This window comes from Molossus molossus, unplaced genomic scaffold (assembly GCF_014108415.1).
Source record: "Molossus molossus isolate mMolMol1 unplaced genomic scaffold, mMolMol1.p scaffold_m16_p_17, whole genome shotgun sequence".
NCBI classification, from domain to species: domain Eukaryota; kingdom Metazoa; phylum Chordata; class Mammalia; order Chiroptera; family Molossidae; genus Molossus; species Molossus molossus.
In genome coordinates this window covers 15,397,089-15,422,595 of record NW_023425352.1, presented here as the reverse complement: position 1 = coordinate 15,422,595, position 25,507 = coordinate 15,397,089, and the positions used below count along the sequence as shown (strand labels likewise).

At 39.3% G+C, this 25,507-nt stretch overlaps 1 protein-coding gene across 1 annotated transcript in view; it reads left to right on the top strand.

The window, feature by feature from the left end:
• Positions 1-112: 112 nt before the first annotated feature.
• SHOC2 (SHOC2 leucine rich repeat scaffold protein) overlaps positions 113-25,507 on the top strand; it is a 68,379-nt gene continuing 42,984 nt past the window's right edge. The window contains exon 1 of the mRNA XM_036265390.1: positions 113-182. The gene's annotated coding sequence lies outside the window, so the exon portion shown is untranslated. The remainder of the gene's footprint in view (positions 183-25,507) is intronic.

The window sequence follows — 25,507 nt, the reverse complement described above, 5'->3', positions numbered from 1 at the left end:
GCGGAATGGTAGGAGCGAAAGTGTGGAGGGGCGGGAGGGGTGGGGCGGGGCGAGTGGGGGAGGGGCGGGGCGGGGCGAGTGGGGGAGGGGCGGGTGGGGGGCGGCGGTTGGGCAGCGTCGCTTCTAAGGAGGAGGAGGAAGGAGAACGAGCGAGGAGGATGGCGGTGTCGGGGTTCCTGACGGTAACCTGGGGCCGCCGAGGCGGGAGGGTGTCGGTGGGCCGGTTCTTCCTGCTTTCCTTCCTGCCCGTCGGGCGGTCGGCTGGCTGTCGGTAGGGGGAGGCCCCGCGCTCCCTGACAGGCGCGAGCCGGCGGGGCCGGGGTGAGGCCCCAGGGGCCGGGGCCCTGGGAGGCGCCGCCGCCCCGGCTTTCCTGGGTGCTGTCGCCCGGAGGGCTGGGCCCTTGGACCCAGCTCTCCGTGTAGGTTCCGCAGCCGGGCGCCAAGAGCAAGCCGGCCGGCTCTGACAGCGACCGGGGCCAGGCCTGCGGTGGCGGCGGGCGGCCGGGACAGCGCCTGGGCGAGGGCGAGGGCGAGGGCGCGGGCGAGGGCGAGGGCGCGGGCCGGGGGCGTCTGGAGGACGGTGCTGTTGCACTCGGCTCCCGGAGCCACCGGGTCCAGGCTGCAGGGAGACCCGTGGGCGTCCGGAGGGCGTGTAAATGGTTGGCGGGGTCCCTGGCGCAGCGGTAGTGGTGCGGGGCGGGGTCTTTCCTCGCCCCCTCCCCAAAGCCCACCACCTCTCCTGGTCTCCTCTCCCTTCGGTCAAGAGTGGTGAGTAGGTGTGGGGTGTGTTGGCTGGTGAAGCGAGTTGTAGGCATTCAAGACTGCTCTGTTAGGCATGCCTGATGGCAACCTCTTTCGCGGTAGCTTTCAGGGATAGAGGAAAAGTACTCCCCCGCCCCCCCCCCCGCACTCCTGCCCCCGCCAATGCTAGAGATTTCAGGACAAAACGATCCCCCCCCCCCCCGCCCCTCAGTATCCATTGTTTTGTACCATCCTCCTCCCCCGTCTATGTAGAAGAAGAAGAACTCCAAACCATTAATTGCCCCCCCCCCCCTCCCGGCAGCAGGTTTTTGTTATTGTGTTAGTGTGGATTTACAAACAGGTGGAATGAAGACCGATTCGGGAGCTGAAAGGATGGTTTTGTGTGTGTGTTTAAGCTTTCAGCCCTTAGTTGCTGATTTGATTTTCTTGTCTATCTGTTACTTTGTATCATAATGGGGGTGATGAAAATAAAAGAGGAAGCAATGTTTTGCAACCTACCCAAAGAAATGTTTTCTAAGTCTCTGGGGATGCTGAAACAAAAGTGGGTTGCAGATGTGGACTGTATAGTATTTGCCTCCATCATAACTACCAGCAGTCTATAAGCTTATACTTCTACAATTCTGTACATTTCTTAACTGTCAGCAGCTTCTGATATCTTCTCAGAGGGATTATTGTCTCTAAACTCATTGTTATGTTTTTCAGGATCCTAGGGCACACTTGTGTAACCAAGTATTTTTGTATCTAAATGTAACATCATCACTGAAAAATTGTCTTGATTTTAAATACCTCAGTTTATTACTGTACTAATCTCTAGACTTAACTTTTCCTTGCCATAGCCCTTGTAACTGTTACTTTGTATTTAAAGAGATATAGCTATTGGGTACAATTTGTAACATTCAGTAAGCTTATGTTTATAGTTTGAATTTATCGTATTGAGGTTTTTCTATGTGACAGTGACAAGAATTTTGAGACATAAAGTATGTAAATGACCATTCCCTGTATATGGAACTTAGACTGAGTATGATAAGCCTTTTAAATAATTGTTTGGACATAAGGTGCACTGTAACGCTTATATTTCATTATGAATATACATTTGAAAAACAGACCACAAATAAAGGCTTTGTCTAAGGTTTGTAACTTTCAAATGGCTTACATGTAATATAAAGCTAACATGTAAAACTATAGTAATCTTTTTTCCAATTTCACTGAGAAATAATTGACATGCAGCACTGAATAGGTTTAAAGCATATAGCATGCTGGTTTGATTTGTATGTATTGTGAAGTGATTACCACAACAGGTTTAGGTAACATCCATCTTCTCATATAGATACATTACAATAACAAGAAAACAAGGAAAATTTTTTCTCCTTGTGATGAGAACTCTTGGGATTTACTCTATTAACAACTTTCCTGTATATCATACAACAGTGTTAACTATAGCCATCATGTTATACATTACATCCCTAGTACTTATTTATTGTGTAATGTACCTTTTGACCACCTTCTTCCAGTTCCCCCTCCCCCAATCCTTCTCCACCTCTGGTAACCACAAGTCTGATCTCTTTTTTTGAGGTGTTTTTGTTTTTTAGATTACAGTATTTGTCTTTCTCTGTCTGACTTATTTCAGTGAACATAATGCTTCAAGGTCAGTTCATGTTTTCCAAATGATAGGAATTCCTTGTAAAACTATATTCTTGAAATGCCAGTTTTGAGCTATGTACCTCACCTATCTCTAAGGTTCCTACCACCCCTGCCCCAAGATGTTGGTTCAGTTTTTTGAAGAAACAATTACATTTATGTCGTGTTGACATTTGTCTTCTGATCTCTGTTAATATAGTTTTCAAGTGTTTAAAATTTTCTCTTATTTCTTATAAATTGTTTTGGATTAAAGAGAGATAATAAGAGCTATGTTAATAGCTTGCAGCTAGATAATTTTTTAGTTTTTAGACTACCATGTTCAGAAATTTTATCAGAGCTATGTTTTTATAATTGTAGCAAGTAAGAGTCATATAAAAACTTGTGAACTCCAAACCAGTCAGAAATTTGAAATATTTCCCTTTTCAAAAGGAATAGCAAAATTATACATTCTTTTGTTAGACTTGCTGGGATTATGCTTTTTAAACAGTATTATTTCTTCAGTGTCTTAGGTTGGAGCTTGTTCCACATTCAGAGAGACATAAACTGGAATTCTCTGTAAAATATTCCCAAACGTGATTTCTGAATAGCTGCTGGTATATATATTTTTTGCCTTGGTTTACCAGTGTAGATTGTAGGGGAAGGGTGAATAACATTGGAATTCTTTTAACAGGCAGTTAATTGCTATTATATTTGTTTTGAAGATATGCTAGATTATCAATATATGTTGTATAATTTAATATTCCTCTAGGATTTATGTTCTTTAAACAATTTAAATACTTTTTAGATATTTTTTTTTAGTAAGAAGATATTTAAATATAAAAATAATCTGTTATGTTTTTTACTAAAAACTGTAACCTGTATGTGCAGATATAAAGATTAATATATTTTGGAGGTTGAAGATTAAATAAAAGAATATATCTTTAGAATTCGGTTTATTATATCATTCATGTATGTAAAAGCATAAAAATCAGTGCTTAGAACAACAAAACAAAACCAAGACCCTCCCTCCCCCAAATAAATAAATAAAAAACCAAACAAGTTGACTCACAAGTCCTTCAGTGAGTTCTGATGTTTATAGCTTGGCCTTGGTGGAAGTGTTCTTTAAATAGTTTATAAAATATCAATTAGGAGAGGAAATTTAGATATCAAATAAACACTTTGGTATTTTCTAAAAAGACTAGTAGGAAATTGGTAAATATTTTGTTAATAGATGAATTAGATAGAAATTGGCTATAATTTAGCAGCCGAGAGATACGTTACGTATTTTTATGTGGTCCTTGAGAAGTTAGTACTGCAAGCATGAAATTGATTGCTATTTTTATTGTTAGACTTACGTTTTATGCATATTATGCATTAGGCATATTATAATTTAAGGTTAAATCTTTCATATATATACATTATATATGATTTGTTATTCTGTTAATCCCTGTCTTCTGAATTTTGTTTTGTCTACATGTTACACTGTATCAAAATTATGCCCTATGGATCTTTCTGGAAATATTTTCTCTGTTAATACAGTAGTTAAGTTTTTGTATTTTTCTACCTCTTTGTCTACACTTTTAACATGTGAAGAATATGTAAGTTACAAGGTGACCTATGATGTGCTTGAACTTGATATATTGTAGAGTGTTTTGAAATATGATTGTCAATCATTGTAGGTTGAGAAGAACACACGTATGTCTAAGAAACTGATTTATGTTCTAAGATATATAGCTGCATTATTTTAAAGTAAACTAATGTTTACTATGTCTTTGTTGGGTATTTTTCCCTGGTTTGCAACTTTTTAGCAAATCAAAGTTCTAACACGTGAAAAACTTATTTTAATTACAAAGGGCTCTTCAGTTTTTCAGATGTTGGTAACATAGTGTGCTTTTTGAGAAAATATGAAGTTCCCATTATCAATATTTAAAAGAACTAATTAGATTTCACACTCTATATCTTCTTGCAACTTCTCTAAAGATCAGCACTAGTTGCAAAAAGTAGTGCATGCTGTAAAAGGCAAAGGTTCTTCTGTGGAAAGAATGAACATATTGCTTGAAGCTAAAACATTACAGGAGACCTTTAAAGGGTATAATTGGTCCCTATGTGAAATGAACCTGAAAAGCTTTTATGAATTATTTGGCATGTCTATCTTCTAATGTTTATAGCACTGTGAACACTCACAATTTAAGCACTTTTATTTGTCTTCAAATACTATTTGTAAATCCTACAATTTTAATTTAGTAATTTTACAGTTAACAAAGATCACTTTTTCTTTTAGTTTTTCTAATGTCTTGGAGGTAAAGTGGAAATGACTTGTTCAGACACTGATAATGGCTTAGAATTTAGAGTGAATTTCATCAAATTTGGACTTTCTCAGTTTTGTGTTATACAGCACTCCTTCCTGCTTTTAAGACTTGCACAGTTTTGCAAATAGCCTTTATGTTAATTTTTTAATTTTGTTCTATAAATATTTCTTACTACAGTTCCATATTCACTAATGTCATAGACCTTCTACTGAGTGCCATGTATAGCTTACACTCTGAGGATGGAGAGATAAATATACTGTGTTTCCTGCTCTCAGCAACTTCAGTAAGACTCAGACTACATGTATACTTAGCATTGCTTACTGGAGAATTGGGCCTGAACTAACTCTCGAGGAATAAGGAGGATAGATAGAGGTTAGAAAGAGCATAGAAGTTAATGACATTAAAGTTCATTTGGAGAATTGCAAGTGAATAGCAATTTGGATTCCATATATGACCTAATATTTTAGGTGATGCAGTAGGCTTTCATGAAAGCTCATATTTTTAGAGACTGTTATTTCTTATGTGCCTAATTTAATTTGGGCTTTGATCTGCATTAATGTAGGGGAGCTGCTTCCAGTTATTACTTAAAAGTATATATTTAATATTTTAATTAAATACCAAGGAGAACATATTAATCTGATGTAAAATAATTCCCAGCCTTAAAACTTGGATGTTTCAAATACCTCTTTCTCAGCATTTATCCATAATGTTAAGAGTAACATTTATGAATTTCTTTAGCAGTCATGGTAGGTTTTTATTATACAGACATTTAAAATTCACTGTTCTGAGAATTAAAAACAACCTCTTTCCAAACTTATTTAAAAGTGCCACTTTTTTCACTAGTTAGATCATGCTGTATGATCAGTAATTATATTCTGGTAGAAGTCTTTTTATGGTCTTATTATTTAGAAGTTTTCTGAACTGGAATATTAAGTAATATTTCATATGGTATGATTTCATACTTTTTCAAGGGCACAATGAGGCCTCCGTTGCCATCCCAAACGCCATGCCCCACAAAGTGCAATAGTGCCATAGTTTCCCATTTAAAACAGCCTCATATTGCTTTTCTTTCGGTTTTGATACCTTTAGTTATTTTCATTATAGAAGTTTCTTTTTAAATTACCTTATAAATGTTATAACACCTCATTTATCTCAAGGTTATTTATTAGAAAACTAAAACTTACTGGTATCATCTCTTTGGATAAAACCAAATGCACTGTTCACCTGGCTAACCTAATCACTCTTCAGCCTTCAGTATCTCATCCTTGGGGAAGCTTTCTTTGATGCCTAGTTAGATTCTTCTGGTAAAGATCCCTTAGCACCTGCACTTTCTACCCTCATTATTTTTGTAGTGATGTGTTTAGTGATGTGTCTGTCTTTTTGCTAGACTGTAAGCTTCATGATGAACATTGAGTATATCTATCTTTACTGTTTCTCTGGTATGCAATGTCTAGCCCTTGGAGGCTCCTAATGGAAAATTAGTTTAAATTAATAATCTTGAGCCCTAAAACAGGCCACTAAAAGGGATAAAGAAGTGTCATTGCTCTTAAACACATTTCCTGCTCATAGACCCCTCAGGACTTAATCCAAGGCTGTTTTACTCTCTCTCAATGTACGATTTTAAAAAGTTTGATAACCAAATGTAAAAAGGCCTGGGATACTCCTAGAGTCCATAAGAGAATTGAAAATAAGAGCAGAGGGAAAGCAGTTAAAAAGCAAGATTTAAAAAAATATCAGTTTAAGGCAACTTAATGCTGTGATAAACCTATTTAGAATATTTCAAGACACCATTTGTTTTATATGTAAAACAGAACAGTATGGCAATAATGATGATGGAAGATTATGAAGAAGAGATTAATTGCTGTTAGTAAATTTTGTTAAAGATGACACAGGACTATGTATTGTATTTCAGAAAGGTTTCCATCTAAAATGATACAATTGAAAAATTAAAAAATATGTTTTAATCCTCACCTGAGGAGATATGTGTGTGTGTGTGTATTTAATTGATTTTAGAGAGGGAGGGAGGGAGAGAGAGAAGACCATTGATGTGAAAGAGAAACATCTGTCTTCCTGAGGATCAAACCCATGACCCTTCTGTGCACAGATGACACTCCAACCAACTGAACCACACAGGCCAGGGCTACAATTTAAAATTTTTAATGTGTCATGCTTTTGTCATTGGACAGATGTGCTTAATGAGGTGAAATACAGTACGCACCTTAAGTATTTGAGTAAAATTAAATAGAAGCAAATAATTACCTGACAGTACAGAATCAGTGCAGTATAATGTTATAGCTTTACAATTAGCAGTAGTATATTTTATTATCTAAGATGTGTTCTTTGTTAGCTGTGAAATATGTAAAATTGAGTAACAACATGTTTTTCTTCATCAGTTTTGAATGAAAACATACCTGTTGCAATGGTATGACAAAATGACGCATTTCTGCAACTTCTATTCTGATAAAGAGAGTAAGCTTAATCTCTTGGCATTTCCTGGTAACCTGGACTGGAAAAATTAGATTGGAGTCATAATTACTTTTTTGCTGCAAGTATGTGCAGTGCAGCAGATTGGGTGACCTGAAATAGATTATATTCAATTCAGTTTTGTATATCTTCTGGGATAAAATTTCACTTAAGTTCTGGTTCAGATAAATTGCATTTTATCTTAATATTGCAATCTATTCTATAACTATATAAGGATAGATAGAAGAGCTGATTGTTTCTTATTTTGTTGCTAAACTAATATTAGTTTATCATGTTAATTACAATTTTAAGCTTACAGAAATAAGATGCTTATATACTAGGCAGCTTAAAATAGTAAGGTTTTATGATTTAATCTTGAAGACATTTATTTCTGTACTTTGGAAGTAGTGATTTGAAATTCTTAATACTAGAAATGTGGCCTAGTTTCAGAACACCCACTGAGCAACTGTGGGAACTCAGCATGCTAAATGATTTGTAGTGCTGCAGTATTTTTTAATTTTTCCCACCTCCTATTATATAATAGTGTATAGTAGTACACACTGAACATGAGTATTTGGGACAAGAACAAAATTTATTGAAGCCTGAAAATATGTGAGACTGTATCAGGCTTTGTGTTGGGCTCTGAGGACCTAAGGATGATCATATATACTGATGGCCGGTGAGTGAATGACATAAATTAGGCGGTAATTATTTTAGGTTACAAATAAGGCATGAAAAGCAAGAATCGATTTGGGCCTTGAGAGAAATGACTTTAAAAATGGAATCACTATAGCCCTGGCTGGTTTGGTCAGTGATTAGAGTGTCAGCCCACGGACCAGTGAGTTGCGGGTTCGATTCTGGCCAAGGACAAGCACCTCAGTTGTGGTTCGTCCCTGGTCCTGGTCAGGGTCGTGCGGGAGGCATCCTGTCCATGCGTCCCTCTCACGTCGATGCGTCCCTCTCACATCGATGTGTCCCTCTCACGTCGATGTTTCTCTCTCTTTCCCCACCCCACACTGTATCTGAAGATAGAAAAATATTCTCCTGTGAGGATTAAAAAAAAAATGAAATCACTATTTTTGAAACAAAAACATTTTTCAATGCTATTAAACATTTCCATGATGATTATGTACATAACTTAAAATTTTCAGTGGAAATAATTATAAACATCTCCCCCAGAATGTTGTGCAACATTATGCCAGTCTATGAGAACCAGCTACTAAAACTGGAAACTAACTATAAAAAGTGAAATCTACTGCCCCTCTGGAGTGACTCAGTTGGTTGATGGCCCCCCAGTGCACCAAAAGGTTGCTGGGTTGATCCCTGGTCAGGGAATGGACAGGGAGTGTACAGAGAGCAACCAGTCTATATTTCTTTCTCTCTCCCACTCCTCCATCTACCCCTCTTTCTCTTCCCTTCTCTCCCCATCTCTCCCTCTCTCTCCTCCCATTTCCCACCTTCCTCTCTCTAAGCAAGTCCTCAGATGAGGATTAAAAAAAAAAAAAAAAAGAATGAAATTTACTAGTTTATATGCATTGTTCAGGAAACTATGTAAAGGATTTTGATAAAACAATTCTGCCAGGTTATTTTGTTAATAAAAAAGGGACTGAGTTGATCCACACTAATGATAATATCTGTGAATGGATATTAGAGTTAAATGTTTCAGTTTAAGGATTTTCATGATATGAAAAAGGAAGGACTTAATACATTTGCTTTAAAGTCAGCTATGTAATTCTTGTAGAGTTAGCTCTGAAAGTATTGCCTTAATACATGACTAGTTATTCGCATACAAAAATATAAAAAAAGTATGGCCTTTTTTTAATTGGAACTCAATTATATCTGACATTTTCATATTTATGTGGGTATATATATGGTAATAATTGACATAATAGTAAGGTTCCTATGGCAAGAGCTTGAAGATTGTTGTTTCATCAAAGAAAATGGAAATTAAATTTAATATTACTGAAGTTTTTCTGTATTATACTCAAATTCTATGAAAATTGATAATTCACAAATTTTAGATTCATTTCCTAAAAATAAAACCAACTTGTTCATTAGCCCATCTCTTTTCTGATTATACTACTAACCGGTTTTTATAACTAACAATTAGATAATATTTGAGTTGCTTCTGAAAGTAATTAAAATTAAGTATTGCCAAATAATGTTTTTTCTTTCTGTCATTGTTTAAGTAACATATCACTTGCTATCTGCAAATTACTTCATGATTTACATCTTTGTGATGTAAGAATTTTTTTACATTAAAGCCTCTATAAACTATGTGGGAATCATATTTGGGGATTATAGTCATAAGATAGTAAATAGTACTTAACCATTTCGGAACTGGTTGGGTTTAATGTGTTAAATTACAAAAGTAATAAAATGTCATTTTATGTATATTTAAAAATATAAGCAAGGGCTGCCTTTTTTTATTTTGACTAGCTTCTGATGGGAGAAATTTCTTATTAGCCTTAGTTTAAACTGGGCCTGGCTGCTCAATATATTTCTTTGGATCTTACATGAGAAAGAGTTTTTGCTTTGAGATATTAAAAAAATTTAATACAGAGATAAAAGAGATATATTTTTAAAGCCCCAAATGTATTATGTAGATCCAATTTTAACAACTATCAGGATAAGCAGATAAATAAAATAATTAGTTGAGCATATGGTTTTTATCTAAAAAGTTTCAAGACATGAAAAAGGCTATTTGTTTTACAGTAATGGGAACTTATTAAAAACTGATTCTTAAATGTAAAATACCTACCTTGAGACCACACACTCCTAATCTTGTTACATATAGTACATTTATTTTTGTTTATATTTTTCTGACAGTTTCTGATAAATAGTTTATAGAGTGAGTAATGGAAAGGCTTTATAATCAGATAAGACCTAGTGAAGGAATGTGTAGATTTATACAAACAAAAATGAAGCAGTTAAATGTAATTAACTTAGCTTAAAAGTACTGAAAATAAGATTTTTTAAGTTGAAAATACGTTATTGAACATTACAGTTACCTTAGTGCGCATAACTAGGATAGCAATGACGTTTAATCTCTCTTACTTTATCCTAACAATTAAGTAGCCAGTTATTGATTTATTGTCCCTGGTAAATGAAAAGTAAAGTATATTTTGGGAATACTTGGGTTGTGTGTGATGTGTTTTGAATTCCCTGGCAGGAAAGGCAATTTAAGTAATATTCAGAGGTAAATCTTTTGGGGGGAGTGTTTGTGTGGCATAGAATTTTTCAGACAATGTTTGGTCAAGAATATTTGCTATTTGCTATTATATCTTAAGTTATATTGAGACATTTAAAATTCCCCCTGCACCACCACTGCTTTTATTTTGATACTTTGCTGGAGAATCTTGCAATTTATATATATGGTAAGTTGAAGTATTGTACAGAGCTGTAATCCCATTTATGGCTTATATTGTGGGTTGGGTAAACAAGAATTTTCAGTTCTTTGCTCATAACTTTTGTTGCCCGGAATCAAAATTACTTAAGTCTTATGCTTTCTCATAAGAAAAATTCATGTATTTGCTACTGTATAAAGTAAATTAACCCTGTCACTCTCCATGTCAATCCAAATTATTTCATCTTTTCTCCTCACCAAAGGAGAAAAAAAGTTGAATGAATGAGTTTGAAGGTGCTGTGAGCTGTTCATAGCCAGCCATTTCTTTAGCCTTCATGAAGACTACTCTTACATCAGGTTCGCTCATGCTGCTTAAGAATGTGGGGTTATTTACTTTTTTTTTTATTTCTGAACAATAATGTTCCTCAAGCATGTTAATTTGGGGTGCTTTCCTGATCTTAGTTCTTCCAGTTTTGAGGATTCCTTTTTTAGTATTGAATAACAAAAATATATAACTTTATGTGTTTTGGAGGGGAGACAGTTTATGTTTGTCCTTTAAGATACTTAATAGAATGAGAAGTGTTTCATATCTTTCTAAACAAAGGAGAATCCAAATCTTGCAGTTTTTAGGTATGCATATAAAAATCTAAGTGTTTTTTAGTTAGCTTTAAGTGGAATATAGGGAAAGTATGCATGAGACAAGACTTTTATCTGTTTATTGTTCACCTGTCTTTATCCAACAAGTGTTTATTGAGTGGTCACTGTGTACTTAATAAAAAGTTCACAATATCTTTTAATTTGTAGAGCACTTTATAGAGTAAAAATTGCTTCTATATGTAAGGAGCCTGCTATCTAGTAGGGCAGGTAAAACCAAGTTAACTAATATTTATAATTCTCTTAATGAATGTAACTGCTATTATGTGTTATGCATTCTTTCTTTTTTTTTCTTTCTTTTTGTTAATCCACACCTGAAGATATATACGTTTTTCCCATTAATTTTAGATTGAGTAGATGGGGAAAGGGGGAGGAGAGAGACAGAAACATCAATGTGAGAGAGACATAGCGATTGGTTACCTCCTGCATGGCTCCAAATGAGGCTGGGAATTGAACCTACAACCCAGGTATATGCCCTTGATCAGAGTCGAACCCACCACCCTTTGGTCCTCAGACCGACTCTATAACCGCTGAGCCAAACCAGCCAGGGCAATTTCTCAGTACTGTACTAGGATACAACTGTGAAAAAGAAGGATCCCTCTTTTCCCATTACTTTAAATGAGGGAATCAGACAACTAAGTTGACAAGTGTTATAAGGGGTAGTTTTAAGTGGAAGCATGGAGGAAGGGGTATTCAGAAAGGCTTTTGAGTAATCAGGAAAGGCTTCCCAGACCTCTGAGCTAAGATCTGAAGAATACAAGAATTCTCTCAGTGAAGAATTGTAAACCTGTGTTTTTGGCCGAAGGAAATAGCTTGTGTAAAGTCCTGGGGACAGAGATAGCAGGACCTGCTGTGGGATCTGAAAGAAGTTCATGTGACTAGAGTGCAAAATGGGAAATATCAAGAGTTGTGGCAGGAAAAGTAAGGTGGGGCCAGATCTGGAAAGGATTGGTAATTACTGCTAAGAATTTTGGATTTTATCCTGAGGACTTTGTTTGTTGGGGCCACCCACTCTTCCCCCAAGTGTTTTAAATTGAACATTAACCCAATTAGATGTGAGTATTTGAAGGATTACTCTTAATTACAGTTTAGTGATTATATTAGGAACAGGGTGGGGGGAGTGGATGTGGTAAGACCAGTTACAAAGCTATTAGAAAAAATTTGGTAAACCCTGGAGCAGAGTAGTGGCAGTGAGAATGAAGACAAGTTGAAGAGTCAGGAGAAATGTGGGGGAAAGAATGGATAGGATTTGGTGATTGTTAGAATGTCAGAGTTGAAGGAGGGATAGGAGTCAGGATGACTCCAGGATTCTTGACTGCCCCTCTTGTCCTTACTGATTTCTCCTTAGCTGTTATCTTTTTTTATCCTCACCTGAGGACACCCCTGCATTTATCTTTAGACAGAGTGGGGAAGGGGAGAGAGGGAAAGAGACAGAGAAACATAGACGTGAGAGAGACATACTCCCACCCACATGACCCCAAGTGGGGCCGGGGATTAACCGCAACCAAGGCACGCGCCCCCAGCAGGAACCGAACCCGGGACTCTCTGGTCCGCGGGCTGACGCTCTAACCACTGAGAAAAACTGGCCAAGGCAGCTGTTATCTTTTTTAAAAAATTAATTTATTGATTGAGTTTTGATTTTAGAGAGAGAGGAATGGGAGGAGGGAGAGAGAGAGAGAAAGAGAAAACATTGACTTGTTGTTCCACTTACTTATGCATTCATTGGTTGATTCTTTTTTGTTGTTGTTGTTGTTATCCTCACCTGAGGACACTTTTTTTCCCCGATATTTTGTTCAGATAGAGTGGGAGGGAGGGGGGGAGAGAGAGAGAGAGAGAGAGAGAGAGAGAGAGAGAGAGAGAGAGAGAAACATTGACGTGAAAGGGACATCGAGTGGTTGCCACCCACATGACCAACCAGGGCCAGGGACAAACTGCAACTGAGGTACGGGAACCGAACCTGGGTCTCTCCTGACCGCAGGCCGATGCTCTAACCGCTGAGCTAAACCAGCCAGGGCCATTGGTTGATTCTTGTATGTGCCCTGACTGGGGATCAAACCTGAAACCTTTGCATATCTGGACAATACTCTAACCAACTGAGCTACCTGGTCAGGGCTTAGTTGTTATCTTGTTAAAGGAACCTTTACTGATTCTCCCAATGTTCAAGACTGGTGTAAGGGCCTTCTCTTTGTGCTTCAGCATCTTGACTAAATGAAAATAGTTTTTTATACTTCTAAAAATTTAAATATTTATAATTAGAGAAAATGGTTTTCTGAACTGTCAGTAACCAAAAACTTGGTTTATAACTTCAGTGAATCAGATCACTCCATGGACTTTTGAATATCTCTTGTAGAAAGAATGTACATTATAATTCAGATCTGAAGTGCTGGATATATTTAGTTCTTCATGGGCTATCATGGACTAATTTATTTTGTTTTTAATTCTTACCGAAGGATATTTTTATATTTATCTTCAGATAGAGTGAGGGGGAGGGAGGGAGGGAAGGAGGGAAGGAGAGAGGCAGCGGGGAGAGAGAGAGAGAGAGAGAAAGAGAAACATCAACGTGAGAGGGACACATCAACTGGTTGCCTCCCGCATGACCCTGGCCAGTGCTGGGGACAAACTGCAACTTGAGGTATGTGCCCCTGACTGGAATTGAACCCATGACTCATTGGTCCATGGGCTGATGCTCTGCCGCCGAGCCTAACCGACCAGGGCTCGTAGACTAATTTAAATAGGCTTTGATATTATGTTGACCTCCTCTGGTATTACATATTCAGATTTTCTTTATAAATGAATTTTTAATGACCTGTATCCTTTCTCAGTTTAAAAGTCAACATAACCAAACTAGCACTGTTAGGATATTTTCTGTTTCAAAATGAAAATAGCTTTTTTTTCATTGATTATGAAAGGAGTGAATGCTTATTGTATACGTTTAAAAAATGATGCAGAGGTAAAGTGAAAACCATCCTAATACATTGGGTGTTTTCTAGACTTTTAAGATTTTATATGTGTTTATGAATGCCATGATTAAGTTAAAAGAAAAATCAACAGAAAGGAAATATTTATGGCATCTATATTAATATTTCCATTAATAAATAACAGAAAATATCTTTCATATGAAGAATACTGATAACTAGTCTATAACCTATAAATTGGGAAATTTTATATATTATATAAGAAGCACTGGTAATTTCTGCTGTAAAAACACAGTATAATAATAATATTTGTAACACACCTTATCCTAAACCTAAATATTGTAGAAATAGATTTTGGGAAATTCAGAGAATGTATTACTGAACATTTTCAGATTAGCATATTGTTAGGTATTCTAAAACGTGTGTTTGCCTGACAGTTATGATTACCTGCAGTCATAAGGACCTAATAAGCTTTTTATTTTTTTAACTTTTTTTATCCTTACTCGAGAACATTTTTCCTATTTTTTGTTTTTGTTTTTTTGTTTAAGTAGGAGGGAGAGAAAGAGAGAGACAGAGAGAAACATCAACCTGAAAGGGACATATCGAGTGGCTGCCTCCTGCATGACCCTAACCAGGGCCAGCGACAAATCAAAATGAGTCAAACCTGCAACTTATTGGTCCATGTGTCAATGCTCTAACCACCGAGGAAAACCGGCCAGGGCCTAATAAACTTTTTAATATGGATAAATGGTATATAACTATACTCAGAAAGTAATTTTTTAACACCCCAAATTGATCTTTGAAACTGCTTTCTGTTAAGACTTAGCAATCAGAGTTTTAGAGCTTTAGGTACCTACGAGATTATGTAGCCCCCAAGCTCTTTTTTTTTTTTTTTTTCCCAGATAGAAAAGCAGGCTTAGAAATGTAGCATTTGCCTAAGGTCACATTGTAACTTATCAATGGATTTAGAACTCAGATCTACTAGCTCCAGATCTTTTGGTCCTTTTCTTTTTTAAATCCTCACCAGAGGGCACTTTTTGCATTTATCTTCAGATAGAGCTGGAGGAAGAGAGGAAGGAAGAGAGAGAGAAACATCAATGTGAGAGAGACACATCGCCTGGCTGCCACCTGCACGACCCCAGCCAGGGCTGGGGACAAACTGCAACTGAGGCATGTGCCCTCAGCGGGAACTGAACCCGGGTCTCTCTGGTCCTCAGGTTGATGCTCCAACCACTGAGCCAAACTGGCCAGGGCTGGTCGTCATCTTCTTTTTTTACTGCATCCCCCCCCCCAATATTACTTTTAATCATATTTCTTTTGAGATAGAAATAGCTAGACAATAGCTTTATTTACCATGAGAATTGAATGTAAAGTTAGATTTAAATATAGATAGAACACACCAAGTAAGTCTGAACATGCAGTTCCCCCTCGCTTATCTGAATTACTCTCTTTCTCCTAGGCAAGAGAAAAATAGCTTTAAAATATACCTGCACTCTTAACAATATTACTACTAAGGAATAATCAGTGCTAGTTTTTAAGAATTGGTACATGGACCAAGGATGCTTGAGTCAGGTTCTTTTCTGAATTGAGCTGCATCATCTATTACTTCCATAGTGGTCAGTTAGGGAAACATTTATGTATATATTCTACTATTAATGGATAAGTGGACCTAAATGACTCCAGAGTTAAACTCTATGGTACTGAATTTAAACTAATTTATAAAATATATTCTTTTAATCATACTTTTCAGAAAGATACTGCTCAGTAAAAATAATTGAACTCAAGGTTATATGAATTCCACATATAGACATATTTAAATGCCAAAACCACCAGTAAATTAATAGTGTACTCTATAGGATTAGGTCTTAAATGAGGTGGGGAAAATAATTTTTTAAAGATAGATAATTAAATTTTCTATAATATTTTGTTGTTGGCTCTGTTTAGTCAATGTTTCCTCAGGCTTTAGAAAGCAATTCTACCTTTTCAAATCTTGTTCTGTGAATAATTTTCCTTGGTTTATGTATCTAATCCTGATTGTGTACATGATTATTTATATCTACTGAATGTATTCTGAAATAGTATAGTGGTTAAGACATGGGTTTGGAGTCAGAAGTATGTCAGGCTTGTGGTCTGTGGGATCTTTGACAAGTTATTTGATTGCTTTGGAGACTCAGTTTCATAATCTTTAAATGAGGAGTCATCTTCCTCAGAATTATTGCAAGAATTTAATGAGATAACAGTTGAAAGCACTTAGCACAGCACCTGGCATGCAGTAAGTACTCGATAAGTATTATTTGTTGTTATTAGTGGAGTTAGTGTAAGATTCACACCATCCTATTGATCAAATAATTTAACTTCCATAAATCTTGGTTAACTTATCTGTTAATGGGAGTAACACTACTTGGGGTGCTTACTTCACAGGATTAATTTGGAAATCAAATGTAATCACATTGATAGTGGTTTATAAATTCTCAACCTGAACTGAGGTAACAAGTCTTAATACCATTAGGACTGGGCAGGTGAAAGAGAGTGCAGATTTGCCTTTGAGAAAAAGTTTAGCTGAGGGCTTCATGACCCATCTGTCTTTGTTCAGTACTGGCACACTGAGGCACATGCAAACATATAACTTCCTTTCCAGGTCAGTCAGGCTCAGAATGCATATCTATGTCATTAGTGTCCTCCATGTACTGTTCATAAGGTCCTAGATGGCAGAGTCCAAACTCTTTTAGCTCTTGCTCTCAACCTCCATTTCTTTTCCTTATTCCCTGCCATTTCCTCTGTCTGTCTCTCTCATCACCGCTAACTCCCATGTCTTTCCAGAGAGGGTAAGCAATTAAAGTTTGGGATATATTCTTTTATTTTTTCTACACAAATTTGTGACTCTCACATACATTCATGTTTTTCTTCAAACAAACAAATAAACAAAAATACCCTAATCACCCTGGCCGGTTTTGCTCAGCGGTTAGAGCATCGGCCTGCGGTCCGGAGAGACCCGGGTTCGGTTTCCGCTAAGGGCACGTACTTCGGTTGCAGTTTGTCCGCGGCCCTGGTTGGTCGTGCGGGTGGCAGCCGCTCGATGTCCCTTCACATCGATGTTTCTCTCTCTCTCTCCCTTCCTCTCTCTCCCTCCCACTCTATCTGTACAAAAAAAAAAAAAAAAAAAAAAATGCCCTAATCATATTATGAAGCAGTCACATTTTCAGAAAGGCTTTCCTTGATCATATGCCCAGCAGCAAACTATGATTGTCTATTTCTCTGTATCCTCACCAGCACCATTCTTTATGTTTTCATTGATAGATATAATACTATTTCTCATTGTATTTATAAATTAATATTCTAATGACTAGTGAAGATACCTTTCTAGATCTTTCAAACAGCCAGGGGAAGGACTCAGAGTTCATTCGAACATTTACTTCAAAATGGAAACATAACTTTGGACTCGGTGATTCAACTTACCAAATATTGGGTTAACATACTACCTTACCTTGGTTTTTACCCTCAACTATAGCTTAGAAATCATGATCCTGAATTTGATGTTTCTCAATCCTTTATTTGTAAGAATAAAGAGTCCACAAACAATATATATGTAAGAATCCACAAACAATATATATTTTTGTATGTTTTAAAACTTTGTACAAATAGAACCATTGTTTTAAAAATTTTTTTATTGAATTTATTGAGGTAACATTGGTTAATACAATTATATAGGTTTCAGGTGTACAATTCTATAATAATACATCATCTGTATATTGTATTATTGTTCACCATTCCAAGTCAAGCCTCCTTCCATCATCATTTATCCCCTCCTTTACCCTCTCCCATCCCCCCACCTCATTTCCCTCTGGTAATCACCATACTGATGTCTGTGTCTATGAGTTTTGTTATTGTGGGTTTTTTTTTATCCTCACCTGAGGACATTTTTCTATTTTTTTATTCAGACAGAGAGGGAGGAGGGGAGAGGAAGAGAGAGAGAGAGAAACATTGACGTGAAAGGGACACATTGAGTGGCTGCCACCCACACGACCCAACCAGGGCCGGGGACAAACTGCAACCAAGGTACATGCCCTTAGTGGGAACCAAACCCGGGTCTCTCTGGACCGCAGACCAATGCTCTAACAGCTGAGCCAAACTGGCCAGGGCTGTTTTTATGGGTTTTTTTGCTTAATCCCTTCATCTTTTTCACTCAGCCCCTCAATCCCCCTCCCCTCTGACAGCTGTCAGTCTGTTCTCTGTATCTATGAGGCTGTTTCTATTTTGTTTGTTAGCTTATTTCGTTCACTAGGTTACACAAATAAGTGAAATCATATAGTACTTGTCTTTCTCTGACTCACATATTTCACTTAGCTTAATGTTCTCCAGGTCCATCCATGAACTGTTGCAAAAGGTAATATTTCCTTCTTTTTTTTTGTTTTATGGCCAAATAGTAGTCCATTGTGTAAATATACCACAGCTTTTTTTTTTTTTTTTATGTGTTTTTATTGATTTCAGAAAGAAAGGGAGAGAGAGAGAGAGAAACATCAGTGAGCGAGAAGCATCAACTGGCTACCTCCCGCACACCCCACTGGGGATCAAGCTTGCAACCTGAGCATGTGCACTGACTGGGAATTGACCTGGTGACCTCCTGGGGCATGGGGCAATGCTCAATCAACAGAGCCACTCTGGCCACGCAGTGTTTTTTTTTTAAATTATTTTTATTAATTTATTTTTGTTACAGATGTTTCTCCTCCCCTCCCCCCCCGCCCCATCCCCAGCTTTGTTGTCTATGTCCATTGGTTACGCATACATGCATGCATATAAGTTCTGTGGTTTATTCTCCCCCCACTTCAGAGGTTTATCAGTCAGTGCCCTGCTTCTCTGTCTCTGGGTCTGTTTTGTTCATCAGTTTGTTTTGTTCATTATATTCCACAAATAAGTGAGATCATGTGATATTTGTCTTTCTCTGCTTGACTTGTTTCGCTTAGGATGATACTCTCCAGGTCCCTCCATGTCATCTCAAAGGATAAGAGATCTTTCTTTCTTACAGCTGTGGCTAAGACTTCCAGTACTATGTTAAATAAGAGTGGCAAAAGTGGGCATCCCTGTCTTGTTTCCATTCTTAAGGGGAATGCTTTTAGTTTTTGCCCATTGAGTATGATGTTGGCTGTAGGTTTTTTTGTATATGCCTTTATTATGTTGAGATATGATCCCTCTACTCCCACATTGCTGAGCATTTTTATCAGAAATGGGTGCTGGATTTGTTGAATGTTTTTTCAGCGTCTATTGATATGATCATATGGTTTTTATCTTTCATTTTGTTTATGTGGTGTATCACATTTATTGATTTGCGAATATTGTACCATCTTTGCATCCCTGGGATGAATCCCATTTGGTCGTGATGAATAATTTTTTGATATATTGTTGGATCTGATTTGCTAATATTTTGTTAAGGATTTTGGCATGTGTTCATCAGGGATACTGGCCTGTAGTTTTCTTTCTTTATAGTGTCTTTATCTGGTTTTGGAATTAGGATTATGCTGGCCTTATAAAATGAGTTTGTAAGTCTTCTGTCTTCCGTCTTCTTGGGTTTTTTGGAATAGTTTGAGGAGAATGAATATTAGATCTTCTTTGAATGTTTGGTTAAACTCCCCCGTGAAGCCCAGGCTGGTTTGGCTCGTCGGCCTGCGATCCTGAGAGACCCGGGTTCGGTTCCCGCGAAGGGCATGTGCCTCGGTTGCAGTTTGTCCCCGGCCCTGGTTGGTTGTGTGGGTGGCAGCCACTCGATGTGTCCCTTTCACATTGATGTTTCTCTCTCTCTCTCTTCCTCTCTCCCCCTCCCACTCTATCTGAACCAAAAATAGAAAAATATCCTTGGGTGAGGATAAAAAAAAAAAAAACAAAACTCCCCTGTGAAGCCTTCCGGGCCAGGGATTTTGTTTGCTGGGAGTTTCTTTTTTTGTTGAAGATTTGAGGTTTTGCATTTCTTTTTTAATTTTTTTTTCCTTTTTTGAGAGAGAGAGATAGAAACATCAATGAGAGAGAACATTGATTGGCTGCCTCCTGCATGCCCCCCACTGGGGATCGGGTCCACAACCTGGGCATGTGTCCTGACCAGGAATCGAACCGGCGACCTCTTGGTGCATGGGTCGACGCTCAACCACTGAGCCACACCAGCCGGACAGGGAGTTTCTTAATTACATCTTCAATTGCCTTTGTTATTATTGGTCTGTTCAAGTTTTCTATCTCTTCACTGTTCAGTTTTGGGAGATTGTGCGTTTCTAGAAATTTGTCCATTTTGCCTAGATTGTCCAATTTGTTGGTGTATAATTGTTCATAGTATGTTTTGATGATCCTTTGTATTTCTGTGGTGTCAGCTGTTAACTTCTCTTTCATTTCTGATTTTGTTTCTTTGGGTCTTCTTTTTGCTTTTTGGTGAGTCTGGCTAAAGGTCCATCAATCTTGTTTATCTTTTCAAAGAACCAGCTTTTTGTTTCATTGATCTTTTGAATTGTTTTGTTTTTTTTGGTATCTATGTCATTTATTTCTGCTGTGACCTTTACTATTTCTTTCGTTCTACTTGCTCTGGCTTTTTCTTTTTGTTTAATTTCTAGTTCTTTAAGTTGTAGGGTTAGAAAGTTAATTACGAATTTTTCTTCTTTCTTGAGGTAGGCCTGTAGTGCTATGAACTTCCCTCTCAGGACTGCTTTTGCTGCGTCCCATAGATTTTGTGTTGTGGGTTCGTTTTTATTGGTTTTCAGGAAATTTTTCATTTCTTCCTTGATTTTCTTGGTAACACATTTGTTGTTTAATAACATGCTATTTAGCCTCCAAGTGTTCGAATGTTTTGTGTGTTTCTGTTGTAATTGAGTTCTAGTTTCATGCCATTGTGATCTGAGAAGATGCTTGATATGATTTCAATCTTCTTGAATTTGTAGAGGCTTACTTGGAGTCCTAACATGTGTTCTGTCTTTGAGAACGTCCTGTGTGCACTTGAGAAGAATGTATATTCTACAGCTTTGGGGTGAAATGTTCTGTAAATATCAGTTAAGCCCAACTGATCTAGTTCGTCATTTAAGGACTCCTTGTTAATTTTTTGTCTAGAAAATCTATCCAGTGGTGTCAGTGGGGTGTTAAATCAACCCACTATGAATGTATTGCTATTGATCTCTCCCTTGAAACCCTCTAGAAGTTTTTAAATATATTTTGGTGCTCCTGTATTTTGTGCGTATACGTTTACCAGGGTTATATCTTCTTGTTGGATTGATCCTTTTAATATTATGGAGTGACCTTCTTTGTCTCTTATTATGGCCCTCGTTTTGAAGTCTATCTTGTCAGATATGAGTATTGCTACACCAGCTTTTTTCATTTCCATTTGCTTGGAAAACATTTTTCCATCCCTTCATTTTCATCCTGTGTGAATATTTTGTTGTGAAGTGGGTCTCTTGTAAACAGCATATGCATGGGTCGTGTTTTGTGTTTTTTTTTTTATTATTATTATTTTCCCTTTTTATTGATTTTTGGAGAGAGAGGAAGTGAGAGGGAGAGAAAAATAGAAACATCAATGAGAGAGGACACTGATTGGCCGCCTCCTGCAAGCCCCCCACTGGGGATTTGTCCCACAACCTGGGCATGTGTCCTGACCAGTGACCTCTTGGTGCATGGGTCAATGCTCAACCACTGAGTCACACTGGCTGGACGGGTCATGTTTTCTTATCCAATCAACTACCCTATGTCTTTTTTTTTTTTTATCCTCACCCAAGGACATTTTTCCGTTTTTTGTTCAGGTAGAGTGGGAGGGAGAGAGAGAAACAGAGAGAGAGAGAGAGAAACATCGATGTGAAAGGAACACATCGAGTGGCTGCCACCCGCACAGCCGACCAGGGCCGAGGACAATCTGCAGCCGAGGTACGCGCCCTTAGCGGGAACCGAACCCGGGTCTCTCAGGACCGCAGGCCGACACTCTAACCACTGAGCCAAACCGGCCAGGGCAACCCTATGTCTTTTGATTGGAACATTTAAGCCATTTACATTTAAGGTTATTATTGTTAGATAGTTATTAGTTGCCATTTTTATTTTATGCCTGTGTTCCTCTCTCTCTCGCTCTCTGTTTCTTCTTACAACAGTCCCTTCAGCATTTTTTGCCATGCTGGTTTGGTGGTGGTAAATGCTTTAGCTTTTTTTTTTTTTGGTCTGTGAAGCTCTTTATTTCTCCTTCAATTTTGAATGATAGCCTTGCTAGATAGAGTAGTCTTGGATTCAGACCCTTGCCTTGCATTACTTCGTACACTTCATGCCACTCCCTTCTAGCCTGCAGTATTTCTATTGAGAAATCAGCTGACAGTATAATGGGAGCTCCTTTGTAGGTAACTTTGTGTCTCTTGCTTCCTTTAAGATTCTTTCTTTGTCTTGTCCTGGCCAGTTTAGCTCAGTGGTTAGAGCATCAGCCTACGGTCCAGAGAGACACGGGTTTGGTTCCTGCTAAGGGCGTGTACCTTGGTTGCAGTTTGTCCCCGGCCCTGGTTGGTTGTGCAGGTGGCAGCCACTTGATGTGTCCCTTTCACGTCAATGTTTTTCTTTCTCTCTTCCTCTCTCTCCCTCCCACTCTATTTGAACAAAAAATGGAAAAATGTCCTCGGGTGAGGATTAAAAAAAAAAGATTCTTTCTTTGTCTTTAATGTTTGCCATTTTTATTATGATGTGTCTAGCTGTGGGTCTTTGGGGGTTCATCTTGCTTGGGACTCTCTGTGTGTCCTGGACTTATGTGACTTTTTCCTTCACCAGTTTAGGGACGTTTTCTGTCATTATTTCTTCAAACAGGTTCTCTATTCCTTTCTCTGATTCTTCTCCTTCTGGTACCCCTATAATGTGAATGTTGTTATATTTTGTATTGTCCCAAAGCTCCCTTAAACTCTCCTCTTTTTAATTTTTTTTTTCCCATTTGCTGCTCTGTTTGGGTGTTTTTTTCTACCTTGTCTTCCAAGTCGCTGATTTGGTCTTCAGCTTTAATCTGCTATTGAACCCTTGTAAGGCATTTTCTTTTTCTTTCTTTTTTTTTTTTTAATCCTCATCCGAGGACATTTTTGCAATTATCTTCAGATAGAGTGGGAGGGAGAGAGAGAGTGAGAGAGAGAAACATTGACATGAAAGGGACACACCTAGTGGTTGCCACCCACATGACCCCAACCAGGGCCGGGGACAAACTGCAACTGAGGTACGTGCCCTTAGTGGGAACCGAACCCGGGACTCTCTGGTCCATAGGCTGACGCTCTTAACTGCTGAGCCAAACCGGCCAAGGCTAAGGTATTTTTCATAACAGCTATGTCATTCTTTATTTCCTCTTGATTTTTATGCAAAGCTTCTACCTCTTTTTTTCAGCTGATGTAGTTCCCACTGAGCTCCTCATAATTCTTATTAAGTTGCTTGTACTTCTTACTAAATTGTTTGAGCACCCTTAAAATCAGTGCTTTGAATTCTTTATCTGACAAGTTGCTTTCTTCCATTTCCTATAGTTCCTTTTCTGGTAATTCCTCTTTTTCTTTCATTTGGGAGTTGTTTCTTTGTCTCACCATTTTAACAGTCTGGTACTTCTAGGCCCAGTGGGGGATGTAGGAATGTGTAGGCAGGTCAGCGTGTGCTGTGCCTCCCAGACTGTTTTGGTGTATGGTGCTTCTTGACTGCTGTGGGACCTGGAGGATTGACAACTGGTGGCTGATATTGGTCTGACATGCAGGTCTTGGCACCCGAGTCTTGCTGCTGCTTGTACTGGGGCACCGCTCCTGATCAGCCTCTGTTGATGTTGCTGGGGATGGGTCTCAGCTGCCGATCTGTGCTGCTGCCGCCTGGGGTGCATGGGTCCAGCCGGTGTACTTCTGGGGTGTGTTGTGAGTCCTGCTGGTAATCTGCTGGGGTGCGTGGGGTGCTGCTGGCACACTGTTGGGGGGTGTGGGTTCCACTGGTACGCTACTGGGGGTTCATGGGTCTCTCTGGTACTCTGCTGGGGTACGCTGCTGCCTCGTGGAGCTCAGTTCCTGATCAGTAGCTGCTGGGGGCAAGTGTCAGCTCCTGGTTTGCACTGCTACTGCTGCTGCCAGGGGGTGCTCTCAGGTCTTAATCCTCTGCTGCTGTTGGGGCCTGAGGATGCTCCACTCCTGGGACTTTGCTGCTGCCAGGGGGAGGGGCTCCACTCCAAATCCGCTGCCACAGTTTTCAGGGGCAGGTCTCTGCTGCCCGAGCCTTGCTGCTGCTTGGGGTAGGGCACGCTCCTTATCAGCCTCTGATGATGCTGCTGGGGATGGGTCTCAGCTGCTCATCTGTGCTGCTGCTACCTGGGCATGGGTGTCGTCTCCCAAGCCTCTGCTGCTGTTGGGGGAGGGGCTCCACTCCGGCCCAGTCACTGCTGCTGTAGGGAAAGGTGCTGGGCTCCCAAGCTGGCGCTACTGCTGCTGAGGGTGTGTCTCAGCTCCCGTTGGGGGTGGGGCTTCACTCCTGCCCAGTCACTGCTGCTGTGGGGGAAGGTGCTTGGGTCCTGGCTAGTTCCGGCTACCGCAGCAGGCACCTTGAAGGCGCCACTGCTGTGGGCTGGTCCATGTTGACACAGCGGGCTCCACTGGACTGACGGTGCAAGTCACTCTGGTGGACTTAGGTTGCTCCGCCCTAGCGGCTCCGGCTTTCTCCTCCCAGAGAAGACCGGGGATCTTCCGGGGATCTTCCAAAATGGCGGGGCCCCTGGCCACGCGGGGAGAAGCTCGCTGACGAGCTGCTCACTGTGGTAGCCGGCTGCTCTCCGTCCACCGCAAGGAGCCTTCTGCCCCGCGTTTCTGCGCTGCTCAAGGTTGGTCACTCACACGCCGTTCACGCGCTCTGTCGCACTGGCTCACGCTCACACTCAGCCCTGCTCCAGTCCTGCCTGCCGCCATCTTCCTCAAGTGTCCAGGCAGCTTTTCTATCCAAATCTTGGCTCTTAAAAAATAATACTGCAATGAATATATATTCTTTTGAATCAATATTTTGGGTTTCTTCAGATAGATTCCCAGAAGTGGGATCTCTGGGCCATTTTTTTTTTTTTATCCTCACCGGAGGACATTTTCCCATTTTTTGTTCAGACAGAGTGGCAGGGAGGGAGTGGGGGAGGGGAGGGTGGGAGGGAGGAAGGGGGGGCGGGGAGGGGGGAAGAGAGAGAGAGATCCACCGTCGTGAAAGGGACACATCGAGTGGCTGCTACCCTCACGTCCCAACCAGGGTTGGGGAAAAACTGCAACCGAGGTACGTGCCCTTAGCGGGAATCGAACCCTGGTCTCTCTGGGCCGCAGGCCGACGCTCTAACCGCTGAGCCAAACCGGCCAGGGCCATGGAACCCTTCTTTATGCATTATTCTGCAACTTAACATTTTTCTGTTTCTGTTGTTGTTGTTCACTATTTTTTTTTTTTTTTTTAATCCTCACCCGAGGACATTTTTCCATTTTTTG